The following is a 12049-nucleotide window of genomic DNA, read 5'->3' on the forward strand; positions in this document are numbered from 1 at the left end:
GCTAGGACTAGTCGAACAAGGTCCAGGACTAGTCATAGAACAAACCAAATTCATATATAAATATACAGTTTGAATTATGTATCCGAAATGACCTACGCTAAGGTCAATCTAAGGTCAATCATACCTGGGACATGAAGTATGGACATTGAAACTCCATTCTATCAAATGATTGTTGACCTTTAAACTTTACAAAGCTTGAGATCTCTACTTGATGTAGCTTGATCTTGAGATCTTTGAAAGCTTGACATTAAACTTCAACTTGAGTTGTTGAGTCTTGAAATGTACTAGAGTCTTGTACTCTTTATTGATGTAGCTCTGAACATTGATGTTTATAGCACATGGCTTGACTTGGCTTGAAGTCGATCGTTATACTTAACTTGAAGCACTTGTGAAGCAGTTTCTGGAACATATATAACAACATACAAACACAAGACACAAATAGAGTTTTGGTACAATAAAATTTGACAACTGGAGCATGAGACCATAGCACTTACACACTATCTTGGAGCATTTGGCGCATGACGTGCAGCAGTCGGTACAACAATTAGTGGATTTGATCACCTGCTGACGTGACGATACAACACCGTCTTCCTCCACCCCTCCACCATAGTGCTGTCATCTGGGAGTTGTCACATACACCCTACTCTCATCTTCGCATATGGGCATAGGTATCTTTTTAAATTCCCTACGATCATATGAGTGTATGTGATAGATTACTAACTTGCAAAGTCTGACAAGTTTTTTTTTTGGTTGGGATATCCTCTGAGTGAGGAACATACTTTCTTTTATGCCCATGGATGGGCTAGATACTTGCATTGTTATTTTGGGATGGTTATTACAAAACTGCCAACCTTGGGCAGTACATATTTTGGATGTTTTGTTTCATGGCTGATTCTAATTCAAATTCACTACCCTGTTTATCTAGTATAATTACTGATTTCCCTTGAATGATGATATCAACTATGAATACCTCCTCCTACATATCTCTTGATTGGTTTATGATGTTTGACCCTTATATCCACTACTCTCCCTTGACCCAATATGCATACCTGTCTTTATCTGTCTTACCTCTTAGGCATTTTATTTAGGTCTTGGTCCTCCCATATGCTTCAACTTCAGTCAATATCCATTGTTATTTATCCTTTGCCAATGACTGACAAAAAGGGGGAGAACAAATCCATACCCCAAAGGAAAATTATGTGTACCTATTTGTGGATGGTGGTGCAGTGTTAGGGGGAGCAACTACAAGAAGACAAGGGGAGATTGCTGTTAGGCGGGAGTAGCCACTGAATGACATAGTCATCAGTGTGTATAAACTAGATAGCTTTGTAAATTTGTGTAAAGTTCATGTACACACAATTTAGGGTGTTAGTCTAGAAGTTGTTCTAGGGTGTTTTAGTATTTTGTCATGTAATTGACAAAGGGGGAAATTGAAAGTGCCCTTGTTTGTCAATTAGCGTAAGTGTTGAGTCATCTAGGTAAAGGAGCCCCATAGGAAGATTGATCAAGTGTCTGCCTCAATAGGATGTGTGCTTGAACTCACCAAATGTAAACCTTAGGCTCACATCCCATGTCCTAAAACACCAGGTAAATAAAACCCTTAAAATTGAATAGAAAACCCTAGGGTTTTTGGCTAGAAAACTTTTTTCAAAATCAGAAAAATCTTTAAAGTTTTCTACCTTTGTCGATTTATCGACAAGAGGTTCAATGAAATCGAACCATTTTTTTGATGTCCTCGAAGCTCACTCGATCCTATCGGAATAAGGACCTAAGATGTCCAGTAACCACAAATATATCTGGACTGAATTATCGATGAATCGATGGACTCATCGATATCATTGAAATTTAAATCTCGAGTCCATCGAGCCGACTCAATAAAATTGACTCTGGTCTATTGTGTCCAAAATGCCACTAAGGCAAATCATGTGTTTCTCGATATATCGAAGGGCTCCTCGATATCTTCAAAATTCAAATCTCGATGATATCAGAAGACCTTCGATGATATCGGATTGAGACACAAATCCATCCAGCAAGTTTTCAGGTTACTTTTCTTGGATCGAGGGTCACTTGATAAAATTGATATTCAAATATCGATCATATCAAGGCAAGGTCGATGTCATCGAAAGTGGACGTAAACTGTCTAGCAAATTCCTTGAAATTATTGATGAATCAACACTATAATCGATATCATCGACATTCAAATTTCGATGATATCGAGTGATGCTTGATCATATCTTATACTTGAAAATTTTTAAAGGCAAGTGCTCTCACATTTTCAAATATAGAGGAATCAAACCTCGTGTCGATGAAATCGGAGTTCGAAATCTGATGACATCAATGAATGTTCAATTTTCTCAACCAGTTGGTAAAAAGTTTCAAAAGCGTTTGACAGTTGTGTTCATATCATCGAGTGGCCAGTCGATGCTATCGAGAGTATATGCTCGATGATATCGACCCTGCTCAATGATATCGAACTCTGTCATAAATGTGACCATTTTATATCCGTTTGAACCTTTTGCCTATTTAATGAGAGCTTGTCCTTGGTTGTTGGTAGATAAAATAGAGAGTGTTTTTGTGTGTTTAACCCCAGATCATATACCCTAAGCCTTTTCTCTCATGGGAATTCATCCTCCAATCCACCCTCATCATTGACATTTAATAGAGTGGATTGGGGAATGAACTTCTGCATTCAAGGATCCTGTAGCTACTACCTTAATGGAAAATCATTAAGCTAGGATGCCTTAAATGCATAGATGATTAGAATTGCTGTCTCCTCTATAGGAAAACATTTAATAGAGTAGGATTTCATCATAACCTTGACCCAACCCGTCGCCTTACATTAGCAAATCATCTGAGTTGCGGTTCAAGGGAACTGAAGATTCTTCATCATCAAAGGAGGAGATCTTCATCAATGTACTAAATAGGGCTCATCTACTTATCTGTAAGTCATTAGAGTCCAGAGGACCCTTGTGATCATTCCTTCTGTAGGATTGGGTTTAAGGTGTCTCTCACCCCTTTCAAGTCCTCATAGGAGGCCTTAGATGGGAGCGTACATGATGGGTGCTTTGTGTTGACCCTTGCTATGTGGATAGTATAAACTCTTAGGTCCTTGTGTAGGTCCTTGACCTGTGTGGTTTAAAAGTCGGGTGCTTTGTGTTGACCATTGCTCATGGGAGCATAAACTGGTGATGTTCCTTGTGTAGATCCTTGGCCTATGTGGCCTAAAATTCAGGTGCTGTGTGTTGACCCTTGCTTCTGTGTGGGGCATACACTGTGTCGTGTAGACATGTTAGAGTCAGCCTAGTGTAGGTTGCACTGGTTTGAGGTGAACCTGATTTGAAACCTCTGGTTTGAGGTGAACCTGTTATGAAACCTCCATTAGTGAGATCTGGTATACTCAAGGGTTGAGTGTGTCCACTGGAAGTGGCATAGATAAGTAGTCGAACTATTATAAAAACAATTGTGCTTAAGATCGATATCTTCTTTGATTACTTGTGTGATTTCCTTAAATGCTTTCATATTTGATTATTTAAGATCACACCTCACACACAGTCACATCCATCATATACTATGATTTGCATGTTCTTTATCTTTTAAATAGTTTATGAATGGATCCTATATTTGGCTTGGAAGTCATTAGAGTTACTTTGAAGAAATCCTGATACATGCACATTTTCTCAGGATAAGATTGATAGGACTTTAAATTATCATAAAATAGTAAAAAGTCCTATTCACCCCCCTCTAGGACATTTTGGCATATTCCCACTTCATCTAAAGTGATCATTACCACAATTTCAGTATTGACTTTAGAAGCTTGAAAAGTTTTTATATTTTTAGCGTTGTTTTGATTATTATATTTCAAGCCCTTTCCTTTTGAGTTAGAGGATTCTCCTTTGACAAATGTAGGAGATGCACTCTTATTTTTCAGAGGCATGTATTTGTTATAGCCCAGACCTGATTTGTCTCCACATGTTCTAGATGCGGTTAATAACTGTTCACATTTAGGATCTCCATGGGCATACCTCCATGTATCCTTTGAACTCAATAGGGAAGAAACTTCAAGTTTCAGTTTCTCATTTTCTGTTCTTAATTTTTCAAGTTCAGATGTTTTGAAATTCAAATCATATTTTGTTTTTTCAAAACAATAAAAAATATGAGATTTTTCTAAAATAGAGTTTTCAAATTCCTCTTTCAATTTTAAAAATTTCTCTTTTTGAAGTTTTAGCTTGACAACAATCTTACAACTCTCCCTATATAGGGCATTATAGGCATCTCGAAAATCATTTTCATTATCATTTTTAAGGTCACTCTTTAGATTTTCATATTTGGTTGAATCGCAACTATCTGTGGAAGTGACTCTAGCTAGAGTCATTAAAGCCTTAACTTCATTTAAAATTTCGAGTTCTGATTCATCTGAATCAGAAGAAGCTTCAAAGTTGGATGATTCATCCCATGTTGCTAACATGCCTTTTCGCTTTGGCTTATCCCTCTTTGGACACTTATTTGCCAAATGCCCATATTCACAGTTGTTGAAACACTGACTATCTTTTAGATATTTCCATGTTTTAGATTTACCCTTTTTCTTCTCAGAGGGTTTTTGAAAATCAACTCTTTTCTTACTTTTAAAAATCTTATAAAAAATTTTTAGAAGTAAAGACATATCATCCTCTGAGTTTTCACAATTAGAATTAACATTACTATTATGAGAAATAGATTTGGATGATTTAAGAGCTAGAGACTTACCTTATGGAGCTTTGAAATTTAACTCGTCTGTTTGAAGTGAACCAACAAGTTCCTCAACTTTCATATGATCTGTCTCTCAGTTACTGAATGACAGTCACCTTGGAATTAAATCTCTCAGGAAGTGATCGCATTATTTTTGCACAGACTTTGCTTTCTGGGATACCATCTCCAAGACCCCACATAGAGTTGACTATGTTATTTAGTTTCGTATAGAAGTCCATGAAAGACTCGTTTTCTTCCATACGAATTTCCTCAAAACTAGTGGTGAAGATATGAACTTTAGACTTTTTTACACTAGATGTACCCTCGTGTGTCATTTCAAGAATGTCCCAGGCTTGTTTAGCAGTATCACAAGAAATGATTCTTTTGAATTCATCAGGTGATAGTGCACAAGTGATTGCATTTAAAACCTTGGCATTTGCACTGCTCTCATTTTTCTAAAGAGTAGTCCACATATAAAACGATGTTTCCTTCATGAACTTGGTTCCATCACTACCTAGAACCTCAGACACTGGTGGTTTCATTCTAGTCACTTTGGCTTGCCACATGCTTTCATTAATAGATTTCAAAAATATCCTCATCCTGGCTTTCCAATAAGCATGGTTGGAGCCATCAAACAGTGGTAGCCTAATAATAGATAGGCTATCAAAATTTAACATACTAAAAGCTCTAGATCGATAAGCTAGAATAAGCCACTTAGCTCTGATACCACTTGAAAAGGGCAAGTTCTCAATCCTAGAGGAGGGGGGGGGGGGGGGGGGGGTGAATAGGACTATGCCAAATTAAAAAATAAATGCAGATAGTTGAACCAAATAACAACCTCAATTGCAATATAAACATTGTTCAAAGGACAACCTTACACCAAAAACTAAAGTTTATGGTAGGACAACCTGATTTCTTAAACTTAATAAGGATAAAAAAACTCAAACTAATACAAGAAGCAATTGAAACAAATCAGCTATTACAACATTCACCACAAGTACATGAAATAAATATAAGCATTCACCACACATAAATCACATACCTCATCATCCCCCAAACTCTAGGAATTATAGTGGTTCGGTGTGTACACCAACTATTCTAAAACAGCCACACCTACTCCACTCCCAATAATCACAACCCACGTGATATCGGCTTTCACTAAGAAAGAAGGATTTTCAAGATTCACCTTAAAACCTTTATAATTGTGTTTTCAATGGGCTATCACAATTAAAAACCCCACACTAATATTTTCTGGCTATCTCAATCAAAACGACAATAGATATTTTCTGGCAATCTCAAAAACCAAAAGTTGTAATTCAAAATACTTATCTGTAGATTCTGTTTTAATGTAGCCCGCAAGAACCGCTTCTTTATTGATGAAGATGTCCAATGTTCAATCACAGAAATGGAAGGGTTCTAGGTATAAATGAATCTTAAATTAATCCAACCTTGGGCTACTTTGATTCAATTTCTTTGATCTCAAAAGGAGTATATCAGAATGCCCTTTTATCTAATAAGATTAAAGTAGTAAGAGATTAAGAAATTAGAGATTAAAAAGCTATAAAAAGAATCTTAAATTACTGTACAATAGCTTGACAATCACAGGGACTTATCTCACAGAGTGGTGGCTTGAATTGGCTTGGAATGAATGAAAAAGGCTGAGAAAAGTCTTCTATTTATAGGCTGAAAAATGGCTCCCTCGACTGGTCCAAGGTCACCCTTAACTGGTCCTGGGAGCAACCAAATTTTAAAAATTCTAACGCAATCGCATAAAACTGACCCTCGACTATTGGAGTGGGGCTCAAAATGGTTGCTGGAGTTCAAGTCAAGCCCTGCTCAACTGGTCGAGGACTTACCAAAAAATTCTAAAATTTTGAATTTAAATCTAGACTGGTTGAGAAAAACCCTAAACTAGTCGATCCAGAACCTGGACTAGTCGAAATAAAGCCTATAATAAGCACAATGACCCATATTAAATGCACAATATGAATGACCTAAACCTAAGGTCTTTCTAGGGTCATTATACCTGAAATGTTGAACATTGAACTTATAGCTTTGGTTGATCCGGTAGATCTTCTTCTTGATGTATTTGAAGCTTGAACTTGTATACTTGAAACTTGATCTTTTTCTTGACTATGAAGTGTACTTAAACTTGATCTTACATTTGAAGTAGCACTTAAACTTGGTCTAGAACTTGAAGTCGATGTAGCACTTGAAGTTGATGTTGGACATGAAGTTGATGCAGATAGAGTGGTCTTCATGGCTTAGAACACATCTTCGTATGAAGGTGAACATTCCATCACGCGAAGGTCACTTGAAGGTGAACTTTCCATCATGAACAAGTTCATCATTCCAAAGTGATTTGTCACTACAAAGTTTGACAATACAGGGGGCTTGATATACAACATAGCACTTACAGGGATGCCATCCCCACCAAACAATCTAGGGTCTAGATGATCCATCTATGGTTTAGATTCAATCAAAACATCATGATGGGGTCCATGGAGAATGGCCTCATCAATGCTTATGCATACATCAGGGTGGGCCATTGGCCACACCGAGGGGTTCAAGTAGGATCTCCACCATTGATTGGTGGGTCCTACATGCCCTCATGCAAGAAAAATTAAAGATCTATGTAAGAAAACATCAAAACTAACCATAGAGAAGCACCCACCTAAGATCTTCTACTCCTTCCACCTTGGGTCTTCTTAGCTTCAAAGGAAGGATTTTAATGGTTAAGATAGGTTCTTAAGGGCTGGATTAGGGAGGCTAGAGCTTGTAATGGGGTTGGAAATGGAGGTTGCTTATACGATTAGGGGTTGCTAGCAAGGGAGAAATGAGGGAGAAAAGAGAGAGGGAGAGAGATAAGAGAGAGAGGAGAGGTAGCTAGGCTAGGCAATGGTCATTGCACATGGGGAAGAGGATAGCATGCTTGCTAGGATAGGGTGATGTCACTCCTAGGCTAGTAGCCTAGGGTGACATCATCCAAATGATGGTGTTTAGGGATATGTACTAACTGGAGTGGCTATGGCCCCACAACATGCGGTCCACGACCATGATGATACGTAGGCCATAACTCCCAATCTAAGCATCGCATTAGCGCACGAGATGGGGCATTGGAACCGCGGCGATGGCACGATCGCAATGACATAGGTCTCAAGTCGAGTTGACTCGAGTTTACATGATGTGACTTGAGGTCGCTCGCAAACACTATCTACAGGCCACGGGTTACCAGAATTCAATGGAGAGAATCGTAGGATCCTCAGTAATGGAATGGTAGTAGGCCATGGGCCTTACAGCTCTCCCCTCTTAATAAAAATTTCATCCTCAAAATTTATACTACTACGTAGAGAAAAATAAGAGGGAATAGAAAACATGTCATCACACATATATATAACACAACACACGACACAATTAGATAAAAAGATAGGGATAGCGCTCTCTAATCTCATCCTCACGCTCCCAAGATGCCTCACCTACACTATACCAAGGGAATGACTTTGGTCCGAAGGACTATGAACTAGTTATTACTGCCATTACCAGGATCTCAATGGATGGTACTGTTGTCACTACTATTACCGGGGAGGCTGATGAGGCACTCTCAGCTGCTGCTGTAGACGAGGGCACTCACGCCTACGATACCCCTTACCCTGCATTCGAAGCAAATACCTAAAAATGGTCTCTTTGGCGGTGAGGAGGTGCTGTTGGCGCTCGAAGGGATAGACGGTTCCTATGCCTCTGAGGCCGTTGAAGTTGTTGCTACTGGGAGCTATCAAAGGGGGTCTTCCTCTTCCAGTCTCTATTCTGACCACGGGGTCTCTGCAAATCGACCCACTTTGCCTCATATACCAGAGCCCACTAAAAGACCTACTCAAATGTCGGGAGCATGTGTTCAACAACGCGACTTCGAAGGCTACGGCGCAAGTCGCACTTGAAACGGTGGACCTTCCGCTACTAGGTATGGTACGAATCTCGATAACCTGACAAATTAGGCCTTGTATTGAGACACCGACATGTCCCCTTTCACAAGAATCTCGAACTCAAGTGCGCACTGATAATAGACGTACTCCGAGAAGAACTTCCAGTTGAACCGGTCTACAAAGTCCTCCCATGTCCACTTGAACTCAGCCCTTGCCGCGCGAGCGACCGATGTCCACCAATGGTTGGCCTCTCCCCGAAGAAAAAATACCACCAATGGGACCTACTGCTAGGTCAAGCACCTCATGGTATCAAAGATTCTCTCCACCTCAGATCTTCATCTCTCTGCTATTAATGGGTCGGGCTCTCCCTGGAATTATGGGGGATCGAACCGCCTAAAGTCATGTATAAGAGATCTTATGCACTCCTGCTAAGTCTGGGCAGGCACATCCATAGGTCGCCTACCCCGCTCTTAAAGAATCGTGATCATTGCCTACAACATCTGCTGAAGTTGATTTGCACTTAATGATACAGTCGGGGCTGCACTAATCTCAGATGGGGGAGCTACTCGCTGGTCCTCTCAGGTGCCATGTCTTACAGGAATAAGAGCCTATTAGCCTAGAGCACTTTTGAATGTGCACACAATAGGGAGCTATATCAAAAGTTTCTAACTTATTCAAACTTGAGGATAGTTATTAGTAGATATGTGATGTTATCCTCAGGTATGCCCAAGTTATGCTCTGATACCAACAACTGCCACGCCCCAAACTCAGGGACCAGGCTCACAAAATTCTTGATCATCAAATCCGGCACCGATAGCCTCCATAGTACCTCATTCTCGACTCCTAGCACCCATATACCAGATTTCGATCTTGGAATCTTACAAGGAGAATTTTTAGCTTAAATTTGTTTCATAAGAAGCATAAGCATAAGCATAACCCATAACGATAACAAGAAACATCACCACATATCCACTAATATCAAAAAAATTTGGGTAAAAAACATGAAAGGAAATACAATATAGATATCAAAAACTCTAGAAACTCAGCCACACGCTCCTGCCTCGGCTTAACTACGTCCTTGTGTCACCTGCACGCATCTATCGTGCATAAGCTTATTGAAAGCTTAGAGGGTGGTGTAGGTGTGTGCGCAATATAGGTGTCAGGCATATAATACAAGTCCATAAATCATACAATATCTAGGAAACAGAAATACTAACAAGTCCATGAATGTCATAAGCCTTATTCAAAATATGTAATCACAGTAAACCAAATGCCATATGCGGGGGATACAATGCAATATGACACCATATGCAGAGGATGTAATGCAATAAGATGCTATATGCGGAAGATGTAATGTAATAAGATGTTATATGCGAAAGATGCAATGCAATAAGATGCCATATGCAGAGGATGTAATGTAATATGCAGTGCTAGAGCATAAAGTTGGGATGATAGTGCATAGTATCGCAAGCTATGGGGCCAACCATAAGGGACTTCTATCCAAACTAGTCCCATACCTAAATTTGGATAACTAGACTCATTATGGTAAACTCCTAATCTCAGGTTGGTCGTGTACCCAAATGAAATTGTGGCTATTGTGAATGTACACATAATGGTATAATTGTGCACTACCGGCCCGAGTGGCTAGTGAATGGATGAATGAGTCAATGTTGAATGTGTAACCTCCACTTAGTAGATCCACATATTAGTACCGCACATCTCTAAGATATCATATATTAGTACAATTCCTCTCTGGAGAATTACTGGGGTCTAATACATACCACGCCAGCTTGCCGCCCTATCTAAGCGTACAATTGGGCGAGTGGAAGAGACCTCACTATCCGCCTGCCAATATCAACCTAGCTCATCGATAACAGACCCATTCCTCAAGCTGGGTTAGACTCAGTCTAATCATTGCCCCCTCCCTCCTGTGGGTAAGGCTACACCCCCTTCCAACCGAGCATGACACAGTGTAAGACGCAGCCTTCTGGTATTCGGCACTCGTGCACTCATGCTCCAACGTCGAGATCTAGTGGATATATGTTAAGAAAGGAACCTAAATTATAGCCACCACAACTTCGAACGATGCCTCCGATGTGGAACAAAGTTCTGCCTTCACTGTGTGCACAACAGCCTACTAGCACAGTAGCCTGTCAACCACTAGTAGCTCACCCAGGCCTGGTAGGCCCCGTCCATATCAACGTCTGCCCACGTGTGCCTGCCCACATGTGACCATAGTGACGAGGTGTCACAATATCCCCCATCGAAGATAGAGTCATCCTATACAACAAGGTGGCTTAAGAGAATAAGTCTAAGTACAATAAGTGGGCTTCCTTAACCTCTCTATCGTGCAATAAACTAGATTTCCCTATGGGGCGCAATACGTACACAAGGTGGGCTCTAAGATGTGGGTAATCCTACAAGGCATGGTGTAAGGCACCATCATCAATGGGGGCCCAATGGTTTAGGATAGCCTAATAAGGTAAGGTGGAAACGAGCTTATCAATGGGCCCAAGGGAGGTTTACAACGTGGACATTTAACCACCATTGCCTCTTAGTGTGCGGTCCATTTGAGATTAGAGTCTAAATCACAATGGGGCCCTCGACCCTCCAAATATCTAGAAAATGGATGGACAGCGTGCACACACCACTCACACATGGTGGACCTCACAAGCCAGCCCCACGGTTGGGCGTATAACTCGTACATCATGGTAAACCTGCATAAGGTGGCCCATGGTCCATATAAATGAATGGATAGTGTGCATATAACACATACATCATGGTGGGCCTCTCACATCACAATGGGCCTCATCATGACCACAAGATGGGCTCCAAGGTTTGAGTAGTCCTACAGGGTATGGTGGAAAGCATCATTATCAATGGGGGCCTAATGATTAAGGGTAGCCCAATAAGAGAAGATGGAAATGGGCTTAATAATGGGCCCTAGGGGGGCTTAATAATGGGCCCTAGGGAGGTTTATAACATGGACATTTAACCACCATTGCCTCTTAGAGTGCGGCCCGCTATAGAAACTATGTCACAATGGGGCCCATGGTCCTTAAACTAGCTAGAAAATGAATGGGCAACAAACATATTATCTCATTCATCATGGTGGGCCTCTTAGGGCAGCCCATGGCCCAGAAAAATAATGGTCAGGGGTACAAACAACACATACATCATGGTGGGCCTCATGGGACAACCCATATGCTCTAAAAAATGGTCGGGCAAGGTGTACATCACATATATCATTGTGGGCTTTATAGGTCAGCCCATTATTCAACAAATTAGATGGGCAGCCTGTACATAATATACATACAACAATGTGAGCTCAATGACTGGACGTCCAACCCATCTAGGCCTGCTGGACATCTAGAAATTTGGATGGGCTGGTCCTCATTCATACA

This window comes from Magnolia sinica, chromosome 17 (genome assembly GCF_029962835.1).
Source record: "Magnolia sinica isolate HGM2019 chromosome 17, MsV1, whole genome shotgun sequence".
Lineage (NCBI taxonomy): Eukaryota > Viridiplantae > Streptophyta > Magnoliopsida > Magnoliales > Magnoliaceae > Magnolia > Magnolia sinica.